The sequence below is a fragment of the Pezoporus wallicus genome, unplaced genomic scaffold (assembly GCF_028554395.1).
Source record: "Pezoporus wallicus isolate ANWC-B61680 ecotype Strahan unplaced genomic scaffold, APGP_CSIRO_Pwel_v1 contig_4309, whole genome shotgun sequence".
Classification (NCBI taxonomy): domain Eukaryota; kingdom Metazoa; phylum Chordata; class Aves; order Psittaciformes; family Psittacidae; genus Pezoporus; species Pezoporus wallicus.
The window spans coordinates 1,119,701-1,130,650 of record NW_026638191.1 but is presented as its reverse complement, the minus strand read 5'-3'; positions in this window follow the sequence as shown (position 1 = coordinate 1,130,650).

Genomic DNA, 10,950 nt, shown 5'->3' with positions numbered 1-10,950 from the left:
AAAATAAGTTGCTAATTGTTGGTTCCACTCTCTTTACCATAAATCTACACACACTAACTGGCTGAAAGCCCCATTTTCCCTTAAGAGGCAGGAAAAGGGACATGTAATTGCTCAGTTATAGCTGCGTCAGTACAGGAGCCATCTGACTCAACCAGTGAACTTTTGAGCTGATTCATGCACGCTCATGAATGCAGATTTTTCCATACAGTCAGTAAATAGCTGCTGCTTTTTGCCCCTGACTAGTTTTTACTGTATATAGGAAGTGCCTCTGGTTCCCACAGCATCTGTAGATGGTTTCTGTATATGACCAGAATTTGCTGCAAGTCCACTCTACAGGTATAAAAATGCACATATAGTTAGTATTAAACTGGGTGGCTTGTGTGCTATTGGTAATGTGCCATGTGAGGGTGGGAGACCTCTTAAAGGCTAACTTGCTGTGCTGTGAAACACTGTGTGCGTACAACAGTTGTGCCTGCAGAAATGCACCTTCTCACGTGCCCTACCATCATCTATGGCCTGATACAGCATTCATGCTTTCTTAAAGTTGCTGAGTTTGCAGCCTGACAAGTGACAGTTTACTAATTTACTGTGGTGAAACCTGTAGAGCAGATTAGTTTACACCATGATGTGATTTTACACATCGTTGTTAAGGATTTCAGGTTTTGAACTTTGGTATAAATATGACTACTGGGGATTTCTATGATGCTTCTTTCTGTTGAAGAGGCAAAACTGTTCAACACCGCATATGTCCCTCTGTAGAAAATCCTGACGTAATGTGGAAATGGAAGTATATTAAAGGAAAAGAATGGTGCTTAATGGAAGCAGCAAGAGATTTGCTACACTAGCATTTCTCTTGCATGTGTTCTCTCTAACTGGAGGTGGAGTGCTAAATACCAGATAATGATGTAAATGCTGAGAAATTTGCTTTAATGCAGGATCAAAGTTAATGGTTTAGTCGTAACATATTTAACCACAGATAATATATTCAGTAATATTCAGACAAAACATAACTGTGACCCTTTTTAGAAGTGTTTCAAGTAATCTGACTCATTGATTCAGCCGTGTTTGCTGTTTAACACAGCATGTACAGGAAAATGTTACTGCTTTTCTAGCATGTTGCACCAGATCTCCATCTGGCATCTCTAACTTTAGCCTTTTGGAGAAGTATTTATACAAATAACGTACATATTTATATTCAATATTTCTTTCTGTAAGCAACTGAATCTTGCAATAGTTTTAACTTCTTAAACATTACACCCATTTTGCACACAGTAGTAATGTAGCAACTAAATTCATTGTGTCTGTCTCATGAGAGCTCTGACTGACTGATTTTATCCGTGGTCTGGCTAGGGGAGCTGTTCTCTTCACTAAGTCCAGTATCTGGAATTGAAGAAGGAGTAAAGCAGATGAAAAGAATTACTTTCCTGCTCAACCTTTGTTAGTTAAATGAATAAATAATTATTATTCATATATGAACAGGTATAGTTTGTATCAGCAGGAGCTGCTGTACAGACTGGAATTTGTGTGCCAGTCTCTGGTTTCAGTAGTGGTCTGAGCCATGCACGCAGGACACTGCCAGCTCCTGGTTGTGAGGGCTGGAGATGCTCTGGTTTGTTTCCTGAAGGACAAGATGTTACGGCTGTCATTTTGGTGTCTGATTTCTTCTGTGGATCCTTGAGTCTCTGCTCTGGGGGATGTGTTTGCAGTGAAGATGGCTCTGCAGCAGCCAGGTTTGCTGATGAGGGGTGTGCAGCAGTCGTGTTCTCTTCTGCAAATTGTTGATTCTGTCAGCTGAAGAGGAATGACTGCACCAGCAGCTCTGTGAGAGCAGGGGAGCTGAAACCCGGTAAGAAGCACGAACCTCACCCACACCCCCTTTGCTCATGGGCTAGGCCATCTCTGAGATTTCCTCGTTACACTAAATCTTTTCCCATGAGGGTTACATCTCCTTTGCAGGACTCGGAACCAAACCGGTGTTCATGTTTGAGCTCTCCAGGTTGGATTGTTGAGACCGTTTGCCAGTCTAATCCCGCTGAAACGGCCAGACCCGTATCTATAACCTCGCTGTTGCTGGACTTGCTCTGGCAGCAGCGGCTGGGTGCCGGTAACTGGCCGGCGGCTGCTCGGGCGGCCGGCAGGGGGCGCTGCCCGCCTGGGCTGCCACTCCGCAGAGCGCCCCGGCAGCCCTGGCTGCGTACAGCGGGGGCTCCCGCAATGTTCCATTGGATTTAGCGAGTTCTGGCGGCAAAGTTTTGACTACGTAAGAGAAAATAAGGTTTAGAGTGAAGGCGTTTGGGGTCAAGAATCGTTCTCTTGTTTTAATTTAAATGGAACTTTCTTTTCAGACACACTTTTCACTCCTTGTGCGAGATGCGAGTCCTGGTGACACAGGTTCGACCTCCTCGTCAGCAAAGAGCAGGTGATACAAATAAATAAATACCCTTCTATCAGAGCTCTAGATAAAGTAAATGCATATCAATCACTTCCTTTCCTTTTGCTGGTGCGTAAGCAACTTGATTGCAGGAGGTCAAAAAAGGTACAACACAGTATATTTAGACTTTTAAAAGTAGTATGTATTGTACAATGCCACAGTTAACAATCTCTTTTAAGAAAGTTGGCAGCACCTAGAATAGGTGATACCTTATGTCTGTTTCATTTCCTACATATATCTCCAAAAGACCCTATATACCGTTTGGAAAACTATCCCCACATTTATAGAAGTAGATGGAGAGATACCAAGCTGTAGCAATTCTGATTTGCAGCTTCCAGGTTGTGAAGGGATATGATCTTTTATGTCTGAGCTTCTCCCCATCTCTCCATTTTGCTTCCTTTTTGGTCAGTCTATTACTCAATTGCCATGTTAAGCTGTGGAGGACTGCCTAATTGTTAAACTTCCCTCAGGAAGCAGTCCAGATGACTTCTGTCTGAATGTGACAGGCTTTCCTCTTCACACTGAAGTCCAGTCTGACACCTCTCTCTTGGTTCCTGGCAGGGGAAGCAGGCTGCTGTCACTGCAAATAACATGGCTGAGTGATGCTGCTCTGTTTGTCTTTCTACAACAGAGGACACTCTGGCTGGGGCTTTTAGCTTTACTGTGTGTCAGCTTTGGAATGAACTATGAAATCCATTTACAGCCCATTTATCAAAGTGATTTGCATCTGGATATCAAAGCAAGCTGTTTGCTGGAGTTCAAAGGCAGCTTTGCAAACATTGAATCTGATAGGTAAGGAAAATGACAAACAAAACTCTGATATGATTATGTAATTTCTGTCCCTTGCTTCCTCATGTGCTTTCCGTGCATGTGGCTTCAGGGAAAGAATCGAACAGGAAGGAAGGATTATCTTCCTTAGGTTAGCTCTGATTTAACAGTCCTTGCCAGCAATACGCTTCCTTGGTGGGTTATACCTTTGTCAGATTCATATGCCCGTAGTGCAGATGCAGTAGTGGCAGGGGTCTCCTCTTACAGTCAGTGAAGAGAAAGAAGTATTTCCAAGGCCTAATTCAGCTGGCCGAAGGCAGGTACTGGCCCATTGGAAAGTGAGTCTGAGATGACTTGTGCCACTGCAGGCAAGTGCTTGAACTGCTTTGTGATTCACTTTCCCCACAGCAAGTTGGTGTTGATAACAGTTCATCTGGAAAGATGTAATCATGGCTGTGAGTACCTCAAGTGCCTGAGAAATGTCATCTAAATAGAAAGTGTATAAGGTAAATAGATAAAGCAGAAAGCATGTTTGAGGTGTGAGCACTATGGAGAGAGGAGCACAAGACATCATGTCTCAGAGATGGGCAGTATGCTGGTTCTTGCTTTTTTTTTCTCTGATTTTGGAGAAAGACAAAATCAGTGTATGGGTTTTGGAAAGAAAAGGATTTTGAAGGTTTTTATTTGAGGAAAAGGTATAAGGAGTTGATAGAGGTAAGAATTTTGCCACCTACCAGTCTCTAAGCTCTTCAATGTGTTAGAAGCAGCTACAGACTCCTGCCGTGCACGTGATTTCTGCTCTGAATTACTAGTTCAAGCAATTCAAACGTAATCCTTTGTCTGGGGGAAGACAGGGCATTTGTATGTATCTGTGTGCACTGCATGTGATAACAGGACAGCCAAATCTGAAGAGTTTCCATTAGTTCATCAACAGTCATAAGGTGTTGAGATAACTGTTCTCCATTGCAGACTTGTTATAGAACAAAATCATCAGCTTTCTGTTTGCAGGGAAAAACTTCTACTTCCTTTGGTATGATGTCTGCAAAGGTGGATTTCTGCTCAAGGGTATTTCCTGATGTAGATTAATCTCCTCATCTATGTCTCAATCTGTTTCTTCTCCAGGAGCAAAAAGGTACAAAAAATCCAATTTTATACTAAAGTTGGACTCTGGCTTTGTTGCACTCCTCTTTCCAGCCTGTCAGTTGAGCAAGGAAGGGAGCAAGCAAGTGGAGGCTTTCGGTTTAAACATGCTTGGTCTAGCAAAGGGTAGAAAATCTGGCAGTTTGAAATGGGAAATAAGTTGTACTCTTGAGTGAGACTGTCCACAGGGAGCCAAGCCGGCGACGCAGAGCTCGATGTAGGCTCTCAGGGCTAGAAAACTCGCCTCTCTTGGCTGCTCTAAGCTTATGCAAGAGGAGCACACATGTTCACAGCTTGAATATCTGTGTGAAGATGATTACCAATAATGATCTTGGGACTCCCACTGAGGGCTGTAAAGGTAGTAGCAAGTGAACTCTTTCAAAGAGAGTAAAGATCAAATGTCATAGTGGGGCACAGTCATGGAAACTGGTATGGAATAAACATATCTGTGTTAATCTATGTAGTTTTTAAAGTAATCTCTGGGTTAATAGCTGTTGTTCCATCACTGGCAGTAGTTGTTGCAATAACGCTCTAGACTCTTCTTTGTGTTTTCTGTTTTTCACAGATAGAGGGGTGCCCTTGAATAGGGTTGGATTTAGAGATTAGTGATAAAAAGATGATAGTTGATATGGTTTGACAGCCCTTTCAGATACTCATTATGTCAAGAGATGTGTTTGGTGGGTGGGATTCAGCTGTCAGGAATATGAAAACAGATTCATTACTGAGGCTGCTGCAAAGGGATTTAGTTCTGATATTCTGGATCGTTGCCTGACTGAAGTACCCCTTATGCCAGCTGGAGGTCCTCATTTGGGGCCTCCTTAATCTTGACTTGGAAGAAAGCTTCAAGGAAGTCAACTGTGATACTTACCCAGCAAGGAAATGCATTTTCCTCTTGTCCCAGAGGATTAAGCAGCCCCTTTCACAGTATCTCTTAGAGAAACAGACCTTGGCACTACAGCTGTTGTATAAGGAGCATCAGCTAGCGCTGCATTCCCGTTCTGTTGTGGTCCAGTGTCATGGATTAAGCCCAGCCGGTAACTCAGAACCACGCAGCCTCTCGCTTATTCCCCCCTTTTTTTCCCTCTTATTATACTAAGGTATAATACAAAACCACTGTTACCACCACCAATAATAATACTGATAACTGAAATAACGAGGGGAGACAGTACAGCTGCTCACCACCTGCCTACCATTACCCAGCCTGACCCAAGCAGCAATCTGGGCCTTCTAGGTAACTACCCCCAGGTTTATATAGTGGGCATGACGTGCTGTGGTATGGAATACCCCTTTGGCTAGTTTGGGTCAGGTGTCCTGTCTCTGCTTCCTCCTGGCTTCCCCTTCTCCCTGGCAGAGCATGAGACTGAAAAAGTCATTGGTCGTGGTAAACATTACTGAGCAACAACTGAAAACATTGGTGTTATCAGTGCTGTTCCCAGGCTGAAAGTCAAAAACTGCACTGCACCAGCTACTAAGAAGGAGAAAAGATGACTGCTACTGCTGAACCCAGGACATCCAGGAAAGATATTTAGGGTTTCTTTGGGGGGTTTTAATGATGGATTAAAAAGAAGAAGATCAGAAGATCAATACAAATAATTTTAAAAGACAGAATTCTGTAAATTGTCAAATAATGTACACTAAAACAATGTTAAGCTCTTCTGCCAAATCTTTGAAATCATTTAAGTAATAAGCATATGCTTCACAGGAAATCTGGATTTCCTAATAGCAAAGGCAATTTCAGCTCAGTTTAACAAGTAGTGGAACTCCAATATTGGGTAAATTCTAATTAAATTGTATCTGGTTTTATAATTAGGTGACAAAGTTCCTGTTATAAGGTAAATCTATAAGATGCTGAATGAATATGATTGTTTTGAATTCTAAGAGATTTAAGCTATATAAAAATTGAAAGAAAACAAAGCTTTTGTATATTTTTATTCAGTTCATATTAGTAGAAAAAAAACAACAGATTCATTGCCTTTGGCATGATAGTACTCAGAGATGCCTCAGAAAATCTGATGCAGAGAAGAAGATTGAATCCTAAACTAATGAAGGATTTAAAGTTGACAGTTACAGAAAGAAAATGCTCTCCTTGGCTTTAGCATTTACAAAGATGGGTGAGGAAAACTCTTCAGAATGACTCAAGAGTCTGCCATACGTGGGCTGCCTGCTCCAAGAAACCATCATTTTACTGGCTTTGTTATGTATTTTTCATCTGTGCTAGGAATTGAATGGACACAATTTCGACCCAGGTGATTAGTTCTGTTGCACACTACTCAGTCAGGCCGATGCCAATAAATACCTTAAATACCTTTTGATTCTTCCTCATCTTTGCTGGGCAGAGACTTTTTTTTTGTGTGTATTTCATGCTAAAAGCCACAATCCTGTGATCAGATGATCTTTAGGTCAAAGGTATTTCTTAGTAATACCTAAATTGAGAGTTATTTTGAGCTGCGCAAAAGCATTTAAGTACAACTAATACACTGCTACTGGTTATTCACAGAGTTCTTGATCCTGTTTAGGGGACAGTAGGAGAAGGCATGGTAAAATAAAAGCCATTGTAAAGTGTGCTGAAGTCAAAGGCAAGGTATCGTTTAGCCCTCCCAGCTCTGACTCACATTCAAGTTCTCAGTGGTTACCTAACATGTTTCCAATATACATTCTCCCTGAAGTGTCCTTTCTTATAACAGAGACTCATGGAGGACCAAAGTTTGGAAAAAGAGACTCTCTGGAGTGAGGGACTCATGCTGCTCAGAATCAAGATGACCCCAAGAATGGTTTTTACTGCTCATGTAAGTCCATTTTGCATTGTGATTGGACTCATTCTGCAAGTTCAACCATCAGCACAGTGACTCTCGAACCTGTGACTCCTTCAGGTAGATATTCTAGGCCAAGGTGTGGGCTCCTATGATTGTAAGTAAATCATAACCAGTAATGAATTAAGCTTATTAATATGACAGTATCTCTATAAGCAAATGGTAGTTGTATGCGCCCCGCTATCTGCTTGTGACTGGAAACGTACAGAGAACAGAGCATAGAGAAAGAGGATTTCAGTGTGCCCAGTTTGGGTTTTCTGCTCAAGTCCTCTGCACATGTGTGACCTCTCTTTGAACTATACACTTCTGTGTTGAGACTGGGGGGTGACTTTAGCCTTCAAACAAGTTGAATGTGGAAAATGTAGATTGGGGCTAGGCACTATGTGGGTGGGAAACAAGTAAGGGCTTCCTACACATTTCTACAAATACCCCTGAGCTGTAACACTGTCCCTCAGTTTCCACTGTGAGTCCCTTCTGAGCAATGCTAATACACTGCAACTGGAGTGTAGGCACAAAGGCAACATACCTTGGTGTAATGCAAATGGAAGCTGTTGCCTTCGTTTTTAAGCCATAGTAGTAAATATTTCCATTTCTTACTGTGTTTGGATGGGCATCGGATCCTGCAATAGCAGCAGGTCACATACTACATTTCTGAAGTAAATGGGAAGGCTTTTGAGAGTTTTTGGAACCATTTTTCTGAATGTTTTGCTGAGATACAATTTCTTCTCTTTTCATTGCCCTCTCCAAGACTAAAAACCGAAAAGATATTCAGTGTTGAAAGAGCTGTGAAGGATAATGTCAAAAGGATACTTCCCCATAAGGGTTTGTCTGTCTGCATGGTGTTTATGAGCATGACCTGCTAGTACACTTGGGCTGCAGCCATATCTCCATACATCTCACTAAGCAACACAGCTGCTGACTGCCTCAAGGACTGACATTTACAGAGCGTGTATCATCCAGTTATTGTTTCACATCCCTCCAGACAGTGTTGATCATCAGCTAATTAAAGTGTATGGTCTCTTCTGCACTCTTTGTTGGAGCTTCTGTTTTTTGAACACAGCTTCCACTGGTGACATGTTTATTATGTCTCTGGATTTTACTTGTAGCATGGCTGTGGCTTAGTTTCTATCAGAATAAATTGGGTATGAGAGAGATGAAAAGCTGCTTAATAGAAAGGATGGCTCACTTCATGGTGTGTTGTGCACCCTGACACTGTCTAGGGCCCCCTTGAAGTCAGATAGCCCATGGGTTTAGTGTTAGGCTGGGTTTTAAATTGCCTCTGGAAGCAGTCAGCTTGTTGCTCTCCTTCCCTATTCCAGCACAAGTAACCTCAATCCATCTTTGGGTTTGCTTATCTGGGCACACATCCTGCTATCAAATGTCATGCAAGATCTCTGAAATGCTTCTGGAGCCTAGGAAAATACAGAAATATGGAAATACAACTGTGCCAACAGACTGGCCTCCTGAAGACGGTTTAGCAAAAGCCCAGCCAGCCAATTTCTTATTAGCTAGCTGTTCTGCTAGCACATTACCTCTGGCGAGGAAAAGTGTAATCAGTTGTAGTCCAAGAAAACAGCTACAGCAGGCATCATGCTAACACTTCTGAGGCTTACTGCATTCAAAAAAATATCAAGTGTTACCAGCCCATAAATGTGATGGTGTGATAATGTGCTCATGAGTACTGGTGTACTGTGAAGAAATAAATACACAGTTATTAGAGCATATCTGTGAGAGACGGCAGGAAAGAGATGGAAAGGCAGCATCTTTTTTCTGTCAAATTCACTGGGAAACTAGGGGAAACAGAGCCACACAGAATTATATCCTACTCCCCATGTGCAGGTACCTCTCTTGAGTATGATCCCATAGCAATGACATCTCTCTGTGGAGAAATAAGAGATGAGGTGGACACAGCACAGGTAAGGGAGAAAGAGGGCTCAGTAGCAACCTAAGCAAAAGTGTGGGGAGAAATAGCTGGTGCATGAGAACTTGGAAGAGGAGGCGAGACTGTTCTGGTAGATAAATATTAGGAACTTGTGTGGTGACCCAAGAGCTCATCAGCATTTTCAGAGTGATGGTGCCAGATTCTCCCTTGCTGTTACAGCTGTTTGAGTATATTGTGAGGCAGGTGGGAAGTCTTACTTGGTAGCATCTTCTATTTTGAGTGAAAAGAGTACAAGAAATGAGCATGAGCTGGAATTTACTGCAATGTACATAGAGGATTTTTTATTTTTAGAAACAGCCAATGCATTACACATCATTCAGCACAGGCAAAGACTCTGACACCACTAGCCAAAATGGTCAATGAGAAGGTGAACCCAGAGGCTACAGGAGCAGCTACCTTTAGCAATGGAAATGGAGTATGGGTCCTTTCCATTGGACAGCTTCTTTTCCATAGAAATTCTAATATTATTGATCACAGAATCATAGAATAGTTTGGGTTGGAAGGGACCTTAAAGATGATCTAGTTGCACCTCCCTGCCATGGGCACAGACACTTTCCACTAGATGATGATGGACATCACCATTTCCTGGGTTCACAGAAGCGTTGCTAGGATTATTGACTTATTCAGCAGGAGCCGCCAGGTCATTCATGACAGGTTTACTGAGTTCAGTGAGCAATTAGCCAGAGATGACACAGAACATGGACCTTTTGTGTTTAGTATTTCATTCCAATATGGTGTTTAGAATTGGAGGCTTTCTTTTCTGTCAGAGCTTTTGATGATTGGATTATCAGAGCTTAGATTGGATATAAAGAAGAAGTTCTTTACTGTAAGGGTGATGAGGCACTGGAATGGGTTGCCCAGGGAAGTTGTGAATGCTCCATCCCTGGTGGTGTTCAAGGCCAGGTTGGACAGAGCCTTGGGTGGCATGGTTTAGTGTGAGGTGTCCCTGCTCATGGCAGGGGGGTTGGAACCAGATGATCTTAAGGTCCTTTCCAACCCTAACTATTCTATGATTCTCTGATTTTGGCTAGTGAGCTGCTGATCCCATTGATAGAGCCTTCTGAACATTGCCCATGAGTAAAATACAATGTTGAGAAGTTCATTTTAAATTAAGAAGAGATATATTACTAAAGCACATAAAAATATCAGAGAAAACACTTCAGGGACAACAGCAGAAACAAAGAACACCATCACTGTAGCATCCCCATGCTGCGGGTTCCATATCACTGAGTAATTTCACACCAATATATTGATGCTTTTTAATAGGGACAGAGAAAAAAGCTTTTCCAGGATTTCTTTAGGAAATTTGATACTTGAGGTGAAATCAAGACAATCTCTCCTGCGGTCCTGCATATCCAAATCCAGATAAAACCCCATGGGAGGAGTTTCACAGAGATGTAGATCATAGGAATGAAGTGGCCCTGGATGGATTTTTTCCAGACTTTCAATAATGGCCAATTTTTTCACCCACTGCTCTGTTTTGGTGTCAACAATAGAGTTGAACTGATAACAAGTTCTTTTGGAAACACAACTGTGTAAAAACAGATCATTGCCAAACTGTTCCTAATGGTGAACCAGGAATTGGTTCAAACTATCTCACCATATCTTTTCAAACAGCTCATGTTCTTCCCATTGGCATCTACAACCACAAACACCAGTAGTTTGTCTCTTTCTAACCGCTAGCGATTTTCTGCATTGGTAAGTGTCTGTCTTCTCATTAGAGCTGTTTCTGCCCAGTGTCCTTCTGAATCCTAAAGGAATATTATGTAAAGCTTTGTCAGCAACTTTTGTTTGGAAGAAGTGTTTAAAGAAGTCAGACACCATGGTTAGGAAGCCAGGTGCTCTTACCATGCACATCT